The 9,986-nt window shown below is 40.2% G+C and overlaps 1 long non-coding RNA gene across 1 annotated transcript; it reads left to right on the top strand.

The window, feature by feature from the left end:
- The first annotated feature begins 111 nt into the window (after positions 1-111).
- LOC131925224 (uncharacterized) lies at positions 112-708 on the top strand. The gene is made up of 2 exons (XR_009383184.1): positions 112-482; positions 604-708. It is a non-coding gene; the product is annotated as an uncharacterized LOC131925224 (long non-coding RNA).
- Positions 709-9,986: the final 9,278 nt, after the last annotated feature.

Here is a 9,986-nt window from a genome sequence, read left to right as displayed (position 1 = left end):
ATGGTATGGATATGGATGGAACCAAGGAGTGGAAAAGGGACTCCACACTGTCATTCTAAGCTCCCTTTATGAACCTAGACCTCTTATTATGACATCTCTGGGTTCCAGACCACAGGTTTGAAGACTCTGAGCCCCTTAATGACCCTACAGATCTGGTACCTGCACATGTTGGCTCCAGATTTGAAGATTCTGATGCTCATCTACTAGGGAATATAAATCTACCAGGTTGCCACACAGAATCCCACTAAGTCCATGTAGCAGCTGTTGCTAGTCCACTTCTCAGTCATCTTGCCAAGAAGACTGCAGACAAGGATGGGAGCCAATATCTCACCCTGGCCATCAGAAGGTTGTTCTTACACAACAAGGGCAAAAATGAACATGTGAACAGTGGTTAATATTACCAGTTTGATAAGATCTAGAATCACTATGGGAACAAACTCTGGACATGTCTGTGAGGACATTTCTAGATTTGATTCACTGAGGTGAGAAGGCCTATCATAAATATGAATGGTACCACTCAATAGGCTGAGGTCCTGGTCTTAACTAAAAAGGTGAAAATTAGCTAAATACTGACATTTATTTATCTGTGTTTCCTGACTGCAGATGAAGTGTGACCAGTTGTCTCATAGTCCCAACACCCTGACTTCCCTGCCACAATGGACTGGGTACTCATGAAATATCAGCTGAAATAAACTCTTCCTTTATTAAGTTGCTTGATTTGACTGATATTTTACCTGAGCATCAGGACAAGTAGCTAATACAATGTGCTTTCCAAAAGGGATCACAATGGTATCTCTACATATAATTTCCCCTGTATTGATTTACATAAAAACAATCACAGAAGCAGTGCTCCAAGAGAGTCATGGAGGACAAGGATCAAGGGTAAAGATCCCACTGTTCTTTTAGACCCTTCCTTCTAGCTTTAGGAGCACAGTCCTTCATGCCTGAACAATCATATTACAGACAGTAGATTGATGTAAGTGAAATATATATATATACATATATTTACATATATATACAATTAGATATCAGATATAAATAATATATGATAAAAGGCCTAGGTTCACAAAGGGAGCTCAGAATGACAGTGTGGAGTCCCTGAAAATCAGTGAGGTCTGCACAGTCATCACCAACACTGAGGGGAATCTGGAAGGCACAAAGTGGGAGAGAAACATGCTATTTATATTTCTTCCATGTAGACTCCTAAACAGCATTTGTACTTGCTTCTTATCAACCATTGGTCCTGAGCCTAACTCACTGTGCCTATGACCCCTCCTTCTGGCTTTAGGAGCACAGTCCTTCATGCCTGAAAAATCATATTATAATTTCCTTTCCACACTGTAATCCATTTGGATAGTGTCTGATCCAAGCACAATTGATCAATAACTAACCCTCATGGATTCAAATGTGTGTCAGTCAGTTTCCTATCACTGTAATAAATAAGAAGTACTCATTTTATAACGAAAAAAGGTTTGGTTTTTCTCCTGCCTTTAGAACTTCCAGTAAGTGACCTAGTAGATTCATTGCTTTTAGTCCTTTATGTGTGCATGTGTGGATTAGGAGTGATAGCAATGGCAGGGGAATGAAGACTACCAAGAATGCTCACCTCAGACTCAAGAAGCAAATGGCCAGAAAATAGCAACATTTCATTATCCCCTTAAACAGAAAGCCCATAGTGATATAAAGATCTCCTACTATACTAAAGCTCTATAAGGTTACATTAACACTAGTTTTGGGTGCTTTACAGCATAGACGTATGTAAACACTGAAGAAGAATCCCTCTTTTTCCTGACAGTGTTCAACCTGCATGCCAGTTGCTATTATTTATATATAGCATTTGCATACATAGTTATCTTCACAATGAGTGGTACAGGACTGATAGATAGGTGATATGAAGAAAGATAATAAGATAATGGTAGAGATATATGCTAGAGATAGAGACTATATATAGTTGGTTGGATAAATAGAGAAATAGGCAGATTGTAGAGAGAGATAATAAACAGTAGAAGATAGATGCTAGATAGACAATAGATTGTTGGGTAGACAGTAGATTGATGTAAGTGAAATATACATATACAATTAGATAGATATCAGATATAAATAATATATGATAAATAGGTAGACAGAAAATAAAGAGATAGATATATACCAGTAGAAAGTCTGTCTTCCAATTCATCTCTATCATCTTTTTATACAACTCTCCAAGTTTTAACACCAGCACTTACATTCCTACCTCCACAAAGAGATTCTGCTTTATCTTAAGTTTGAAAGGATGATGGCTTGCAGGTGATGAGAAAAAAAAAGATGACTCATGAATAACTTCTAGGTGAAACAGCCACATGAAAGATGCTGAGACATGACAGTGTTATACCAACTGTCCATCCCATACCAATTCTTCTTCACACTTTCTCTGGTGTACAATAATTCCCAACACCAAAAGAGTCATAAGGGATCAAAGAAAAATTGGAATTGTCTATCATGTGCAACTGCTTCTCTCAAAATACTTCTTGTCAGAAGGCATGAAGAGAAATTTAAGCAGAATGCTGAGCCTCTAGGTCTATGTCATAGGTTGAGTTTCCTAGGTACCAGCCTCAAGAGGAATGATTTGTGTGTGGAAAATGAGCTGAAGACAGCTTTCAAGTTCAAAGATCAAAGTACATAGACCTGAGCAGAATGGGAAACCAAAATACAATCGGCATAGCAAAGATCTTGGAAAGTCAACCCTTTGGACTCTATTGAGACAGAGAATTCTTCAGAATTGTCTCATTCTGGACAAAGGAGACAAATGTGTTTACTCTGAATCAACCTGCTATTAGATGTACCTTTTGAGAAGGGGACATGACTTTGGCCAAGGTGGCTTTGGCAGTGAAGGCCATTGTTCAAAAAGAAAGTGCACAAGAAACTGCAAGAGCAAGTGAAATATCTGAAGTTATATTTGAGGGTTTAAATTTATTGTCTTTATTGTCATATCCTGTCATCCTTTATTTTCATCTCTATCACAAGCCCTCTCTCTATAACCATCCAGGAAATAGTGAAGATATTCTAAAGAGGCATGCCTGCCCCTTCTTTTGGCTGTAAGACTATTGAAACAACCAATCCACCCCAAAATGAAATTTCCCCTGGAGTCTCATGCTTCGAGAAGGCAAAGGCTGTGGCCCCGGTGCCAGCTAGAAGGAGTTTGTCTTCCAGGAAGAGATTTTACATAGTGTTGACAACCTGTCAGACCACCTTGTAGAAGAGCTGGAAACAAGACAGTGATCAGTCGGTGATGAGCAGGACTACACCTTGACCAGGACTGCTAAACTATATACACCTCTTGATTTCATATAAACTTAAAACCACATTTTTGGACACAAAGATGGATTTGGGGAATCACTGGACCCATCTGTCTCCCTTTCCAATGTGGCTCCATTGAATCTCCTTTCTCTATTCACTATTCCTTATTTCTTTAATTGGCCTGTTGAGATGGTGGCAGTACCTGGTTTGTGAGGTTAGGTTAGGGCCCAGGTTCTAAAGCACTAGCTCTAGTAACAGCTGTAGACTCACTATGTCACTTCATTTTATCAAAGCTACTAGTGGCCAATCAGTTTGCTGATGTTTTTTTAAGGAAGTCTTCAGATTTGTTGATTTGCTCTGTGTTCCTTTCATTGATAATAAATATATATGGTTATGTTTATAATATCTTTCCCTTTACTTTCACTGAATCCATTTACTTTCTTCTTTCCAAATTCTCCAAAGGGACTTGTGTCTAACAAATTATGGTTTTCTTTTATAAGACAACATTCTCTAATCTAAATATTTATTTGTTAACACCACTCTTTGAACCTATACGGTACTGATGATGACAAAAAAAAAATTCACAAAGTAGTCCAAGGTTTGACAGTTTTCATTATTGGATCTGGTTTGGTTGATTTTTGTCTTTGTTTCTGTTTTTTTCAAATTTGATATAAGCTGGCATCATCTGGGAAGAGAGAACCTCAACTGAGAAAATGCCTCCATTGGATTGTCCCGTAGGCAACTCTGTGGGGAACTTTCTTCATTAATGATTGATGGGGGAAGGCCTCACTTCCACTGTGGGTGGTACTGAACCTGGGCAGGTGGACCAAGGTGGTGTAAGAAAACAGGCTGAGGAAACAATAGGGGAGAAGACCAGCAAACAGAGCCCTACACCGTCTCTGCTTCAGTCTCTGTCTCCAGGTCCTTGCCTTGGCTTCCCACAACAACATCTGTAACCCAGACATGTAAACCAAATGCAGCGTTTCCTCCCCAAATTGGATATGGCCAGTGTATTGTCATAGCAACAGACAGCAAACAAAGACTTATGACAAATTAAAGCATGATCCTGGGGTTGGAGAGACAGCTCAGAGCTTAGGAGCACTTATTGCTCTTGCAGTGGACCGGCATGTGGTATCCTGCTCCACATCAGACAGTTCACAACCACCTGTAACCCCAGTTCCAGGGTCTCCAAGTTTATCATCTAGGTTCCTTTCCACATGTGATGCACATATATTCACACAGGCACACTCACATACACGTTAATAAATAAAAGCAAATAAATTTGAATAATAAAAGTCAAACATGTCCTTCAGTTACTTGACAAGCCCAAGACACTGAAGCTCCTTTGCTTCTTAAAATCTTAGTGGCTTCTGACTTCTTTAAAACAAAGAACAGGGGAGAAACAATGGAACAATACTGTGTCTTCTATAGGGAAGTTGGCAAATGATCATACAGCCTCCTCCTGATTAACTTGGACAGCCACCACAGGTAAAGTCAACCACTTTGTAAGTACCGTTACATTGAGATGGCTGGTAAAGAAGTCACCCTGGGCAGTTCAGATGACGTGATAGCTAGGTTACTAACTGGCATCTGGCCATGTATATACCACTTCTTAAATACATTGGGATCTGGTCATGTATATAGCACTTCTTAAATACATAGCAAATTAAGGCTTTCAGTAACCACCTTCCTGCTAAGGTCTGACTGCAGCCTCCTAATAGAAACAAGTAAGGACTTTTCTAGTAGGGCCTCTTCACACCCCAGACATACAACCTCACAAGGCAAAGAAAAGTATCTATTATACACAATGACATGTGTGGCCATTAGTTATCTGGGAGTAGAAGAGAATGATACCAAAAAAGGATTGCTATTGTAGTTAGAACCCACGTATGTAGTATGTGCTTTATACTTAGGAGTTAGTGGGCAGAAGCTGGGGGGATACTCTGAGGACTCAGTGGAATCGTGATGACATTTAAGGAGGTTCTTGCTGAAGGGTTAAGAGAATGTGGTATGGAAACCTGAGTGATATCTCAGTCATTGAGCTGCTCTATTGGAGTCAGTATGGGCAGGTGCTTAGGTAGGTAGGCTCTACTTGGCTGTTAGACAACAGGAAGCAGCCTATTCTAAATGTCTGTGCAAATCCTCACAAACACCCAGGAGTCCTACCTGGCACAACTTTTACATAGGGAATTTGAACTGAACTTTCACTTTACAAGAAAAAAGTGGATTTTCTTTTTAGATTTCATAGCTTTAGGTTTTATATTAGACAGAAAACACCTGAGAAAAATAATTTTTTAACTTATGTTTATTAATATTGTATTGACTAGAGGAACTTAAAAGTATGTGCAAAAGTGCAGATAATAGATACTTTTGGCTTGTCTGACTCTTGGGGTGATTTGAACTCTTTTAAGCATCACATCAACTATCACTGATTACTATTGTAAGACACATGGATAAGAGCGGCATATTATAATGTCTAATGGCAAAGATCTAGAGGACAGTTTGTTGGGTTTTATTTCCCTCTCAGTGCTTCTTGTAGACACTGAGAGAGAAAGTCATTTTAGCTGTCTGAATTCAGTTTCCTCATTTATGAAATGAAAACAATTTATCATTGAATTGTTGTGAAGAGTAAGTCAATTTGAAAGTCTACAATCGCTTATGTCATGTCTAAAGGTCAGTGTCTAACACTTAAGAAGTGCTTTGTATGTGGCTATTGTTATTAAACTTTATCAAGTATCTATGCCCTGTCTCCAAACAAGAAGCTTTAGTTCAGTGCCACTGTGGAGTTACAACATTTTTTTGAGATATATATTATTTTCACTGTATCTTAGACTACAAATCCAGAGGATTATGAAATGTGCTACATTGATTAACTGCAAATGACATAGCAAGGTTTTGAACTATGGACTGATTTTCACATTGATGGATATTTTGATCTGTTATGTTTCCCATTTAATGCCATGATCTCGGCAAAAATGTAGAGAAATATTATACACAGCTCCTGCCCTTCTGACTCTTGAAAGTCCAGAAGTCATTCACAGCTTCCAGTAAAGTACTCATCTCACAGGACCACCAGGGAAGGTGAGAAAGGAGCAGCTGCAGAGAGTGGGCTCAGCCAGAAGAGCTGAACTGCGAATGTTAAGGAAGTAGCTGCCTTGGGTTTCTCTGAAGAGCAGTGAGCTGTCAGGTGCAGATTGTTCCAGACAAACGGCCCAGGTTAGTTCTCTTTAGGGGTCTGATATTTGACCTGAGTTTAGTTCCATTCATGCAACAAAAGACTGCAAGGATTGCCCTGGAACGTTGCTTCCCCGAAATAACCTGCAGTGGTTAGGGAACAGACATGTTCGGAACTTCTAAAGTAATGTTTACATTTTAATAATACTTCATTGAAAACAAACTGTCAAATGAACTTTGACCTCCCCTAGGATATTCAATACTGTATTCTGAATGGTTTTCTGGATGACCCAATATGTAACAAATCTATCTTTGGAAACTAAAGTAATACTGAAGTTCTCTTCCAAGCTTACCCCCTTTACAGACCTATTGTCTCCCTGCTGTCAGTGGCCTTCTGCATGCTGAACTTCCAAGTCTCCTTTTTTCCAGAAAATTGATAGGTCTCCTGAGATTGCTAACTCTACCTCTCTTGTTTTTCTCTTTTCCTCTACTTTCCTCTTTTCTTCTCTCCCTTTCTCCCACTTTCAACTTATTCGGTCTCTCACATACAGCTCTTTTACTGCATCACACTTCAGATTATGAGCATTTTTATGTATGTGACAGATAGGTCACTGAAATGGTACAAGAGGGCACACTGATTGATGGCACAACAGAACAAAGTGTGGCATGTTGTGGAACTATGAGGGCACAGTAGAACACCAGGATGACATAATAGGGCATTAGGATATTGAAAAAAGAACACAGTGATGGCACCATAGGCCACAGTAATGGCACCATAGGGAGCTGTGAGGACACCATAGGCCACAGTGATGGCACCATAGGGAACTGTGAGGGCACAATAGAACACAGTGGTGACATAATAGGAAACTGAGATTTCTAAAGAGAGCACAGCAATGACATAGCAGGCCATAGTGATGGTGCAATGGGGTGACAATATCACTCAACAGCATACAACAATGACTCAATAAGGCACAGTAGTTGAAAATGCCAAGTTTATGACAAAGTGAGGCACTGTGATGACTCAATAGGGTAGTGTGATGACTCATGAGTATACTGTAATCATATTATAGGACAAAGGAATGGCACAATAGAGCAGACTGATGGTACAATAAGGGAGAGTAACAGCACCACACAACAATGTCATGACATCATAGAACATTGTGATGGCTCTACACGGCACACTAATGACATAATAGATTGTTGTGGTGGCAAATCAGGGCACTGTGAAGATGAATGGGACACAGATACGACAAAATATGACAAAATCTTGTCACAAGAGAACATTGTAATGGCACAATAGGGCACAGTGATGGCACAAGAAGGCAGTGTGGTGGCTTAATAGGGGACAAGGATGGCACAATATGCTACAGGGATGGCACAATAAGACATGCTGACAGCCCAAGAAGGAAATGTAATAGCACAGTAGGTCACTGTAATTACACAATAGGGACATGTAGTGACTCATAGGACATAGTGATTGAACAATAGGCCACAGTGATGGTACAATAACTGCTGTGGGATGGTCTGTATGTCAAATTGCTCTGATTGGTCAATAAATAAAACACTGATTGGCCAGTGGCCAGGCAGGAAGTATAGGCAGGACTAACAGAGAGGAGAACAGAGAAAACAGGCCAGCTGCTGCCATGACAAGTAGCATGTGAAGATGCCGGTAAGCTACGAGCCACGTGGCAAGGTATAGATTTATGGAAATGGATTAATTTAAGCTATAAGAACAGTTAGCAAGAAGCCTGCCACAGCCATACAGTTTATAAGCAATATAAGTCTCTGTGTTTATTTGGTTGGGTCTGAGTGGCTGTGGGACTGGCGGGTGACAGAGATTTGTCCTGACTGTGGGCAAGCCAGAAAAACTCTAGCTACAAATAACACATAGTGATAGCTCAATATACTATGTGATAGCACAACACGACACTGTGATCCCACAATAGTGCATAGTGATGACACGAGGATACCGTAATTGTACAAGAAACCACTGCTATGGAAATAGTGAAATCAGGGATCACTCAATAGGCCAAAGCAATGACACAATAGAACACATTGATGGTACAATTGTTCACAGTGGTGGCCAAATAGGCCCAAGGAATGACACAATAGAACACTATATAATGAAACAATAGGGTGCTGGAATGAGTCACTATGACACAATAATGACACAATAGGACACAGTAAGAACCCATTAGGGTACATAAATAGGACAGTGGGCCACAGTGGTGGAACTATGTGGATTTGTGGTGGCATAGTAGGTCACTCAGCATTGGGATGACTCAGTATGGGAAAGTGATAGCACAACAGGCCAAATGATGACACAATAAGACACTGTGAAATGACGATGGAGAACTGGGCTGACACAATAAGGCAAAGTGGTGTCACAAAGATATGTGATAGCACAATAGGCTAAGTGATGGCACAATAAGACACTCTGAAATGATGATGGAGAACTGGGCTGACACAATAAGGCAAAATGGTGTCACAAAGGATATGTGATGGCACAATAGGACTCACTGATGGTACAACAGGGCATTGTGATGTCACAGTAGTTCACAGTACTGGTATAATAAGTCACTGTGATGACACAATAAGGTACTGGATGACTCAGTGGCAGACAGTAGTGGGCCAAGCACAATGGGCACTGTGAAGAATTAATAGGTCATAGGGATGTCAGAAAAGGAATAGTGATGGCACAACAGTAAGCAGTGTAAATGGCCAGGTGACACAAACTAGGATACCATGATATCACAAATGGACACAGTGCTAGAATAACATTAGTACAATATGACATTGTGGTGGCACAATAGGCCACTTTGATGGCCCAAGAGGTCATATTGAAAATATGTGCACAATGATGGGGTAGCAGAGTGAGCAGACTGATTCTACAGCATCCATAGGGTACTATGATAAGATGGCACTGTGATATTTCATAGAACACAGTGATGGCTCAATAGACTAAGGTAAATGCACAATAATAGGGCACTGTGGTGATACAGTAAGACAAAATGGTGGCACAATATGACACACTGAAGGAATAAAATGTTTTGTGATAACATAATAGGTCACTGTGATGGCACAATATGAGAAAATCACAGTAGAGTGTGGCACAGTAAGGGCACAATAGGAAACTGTGATGACTCAATAGAGAAAAGCGATGGCACAATATGGCACAGTGATGGCACAGTATTGCAAAGTAATGGCAAAGTATGACACTGTGATGAGACAACAGAGCACTGTGATGGCTGGATAAGGCTCAATAGGGAACTGCGATGACAAAATAAGACACAATGGTGACACAATAGGCACACTGAAAGCATAAGATGCTTTTGTGATGGAGTAGGATGTCACTTTGATGATTCAGTATGAGAAAAATCACAAGACAATATGACACAGTGATGTCACAATAGGATATTGAAGGTGCAAGATGAGTTTGTGATGGAACAATAGGCCACAGTGATTGCATAGGGGGAACTGTTCTGAACCAACAGAGCACAGTGATGGCAAAGTTGGACACTGTGATAAACAGGATA

The sequence above is a fragment of the Peromyscus eremicus genome, chromosome 15 (assembly GCF_949786415.1).
Source record: "Peromyscus eremicus chromosome 15, PerEre_H2_v1, whole genome shotgun sequence".
NCBI classification, from domain to species: domain Eukaryota; kingdom Metazoa; phylum Chordata; class Mammalia; order Rodentia; family Cricetidae; genus Peromyscus; species Peromyscus eremicus.
Note: the sequence above shows the minus strand (reverse complement) of the source record. Positions and strands in the feature narration are given on the sequence as shown.